The sequence below is a fragment of the Echinops telfairi genome, unplaced genomic scaffold (genome assembly GCF_000313985.2).
Source record: "Echinops telfairi isolate 266 unplaced genomic scaffold, ASM31398v2 ScPeMD7_18;HRSCAF=68, whole genome shotgun sequence".
Taxonomy (NCBI): Eukaryota; Metazoa; Chordata; class Mammalia; order Afrosoricida; family Tenrecidae; genus Echinops; species Echinops telfairi.
In genome coordinates this window covers 49,025,044-49,026,609 of record NW_022103915.1, presented here as the reverse complement: position 1 = coordinate 49,026,609, position 1,566 = coordinate 49,025,044, and the positions used below count along the sequence as shown (strand labels likewise).

The 1,566-nt window shown below is 39.5% G+C and overlaps 1 non-coding gene across 1 annotated transcript; it reads right to left on the bottom strand.

The window, feature by feature from the left end:
* Positions 1 to 632: 632 nt before the first annotated feature.
* LOC115868920 lies at positions 633 to 773 on the bottom strand. The gene has a single exon (XR_004045878.1). It is a non-coding gene; the product is annotated as a small nucleolar RNA SNORA47 (small nucleolar RNA).
* Positions 774 to 1,566: the final 793 nt, after the last annotated feature.

Here is a 1,566-nt window from a genome sequence, read left to right as displayed (position 1 = left end):
CTCTTTAAACTGTTGATGTTAAAGATGTTACTTTGAAGGCTAAGGTGTCTCTGATCCAAGCCAGGCTATTTTCAATCACTTCATAAGCATTTGAACATTGGACATTGAATAAGGAAGACCAAAGACTTGATGCATTTGTGTTATGGTGCTGGGGAAGAATATTGAAAGTATCATGGGACTGCCAAAAGAACAAACAAATCACCTTGGAAGGAGTAGAGCCAGAATGCTCCTTGGAGGCAAGGAATATGTTACCAGGAGAAACCAGTCCCTAGAAAAGGAAATCATGCTTGGTATAAAGCACGGAGGCTGAGAAAAAGAGCAACATCCTCAACAAGATGTATTGACACCTGGCTGCAATGATGGGCTCAAAGAGATAAGCACTACTGTGGGGGTGGTACAAGACCGGGTGGTGTTTCCTTGAGTTGGACATAGGGTGGCTGTTATTCAGAACTGACTAGAAGGCACCTAACAAAGACAACATTGCACAGTATTACTAATATCATTAATATTACTGGATTATACATGTAAGAAATCTTAGAAAGTTAAGTATTTTCCTACATATCTTTTAACGACAATTTAAAAATAATATGATGCTTTTTTGATGTTTTTTTTCCCCTCCAACCTTTTTTTTTTCAGTGTCGGCCAGCACAGGACTGCCCCTCTGAAGGTGGCAGAGGGGCATCCTCTGCCCTGGCGACCCTTCACTTTCAGAGGCCTTAACCAGTGGACGGCAGCATGGTACAGAAGAGCTGCCTCACCGTCTCAGTCCTCCACCCAATCCAATCTTTTGATCTTTTATATTAATCATTTATTGGGAGCTTTTACAGCTATTATAAAAATCCATAATTCAATTTGATCAAGCATAACTGTACAATTGGTACCACCATCAAACATTTCTTTATTTCTTGAACTCTTTATTCTTTTCTTGCCTTTGCCTTAGGTTAATTTGCTCTTTATCCAGTGTTTTAAAGTAGAAGCTTAGATCATTGATCTTGAGACATTTTTTTTCTTTTAAAAAAATCATTTTATTGGGGCCTTGTACAACTCTTATCACAATCCATCCATACATCCATTGTGTCAAGCACATTGTACATTTGTTGCCATCATCATTCTCAAAACATTTGCTTTCTACTTGAGCCCTTGGTATCAACTCCTTATTTTCCCCCCTCCCTCCTCGCCCTCCCTCCCTCATGAACCCTTGATAATTTATAAATTGTTAATATTTTGTATCTTGCCCTGTCCCTTCACCCACTTTTTTGTTGTCTGTCCGCCTGGGTTTTTTTTTTTTAATACAGCAGTTCAAGTCAATCAAATGTCTAGGTGGGTTATGTCCTATAACAAGAGTAAACTTCAGTCTGTGATCAGGGCAAGACACTGAAGACAAGTTACAGAAGATCATTCTAACACACGGAGGCAGGTGCATAGAAAGAACAGGTTAAGGATGGAAACAGAAGCATGCACAAACCAGGTTTGGTTTTAAAAGAAGTCTAGGTAATAGGCAAAGCAGATCATGGAAATAACTCTCAGCTTTTCGGTTTGCTTTCTAAACACCCACCCTACCTCCAC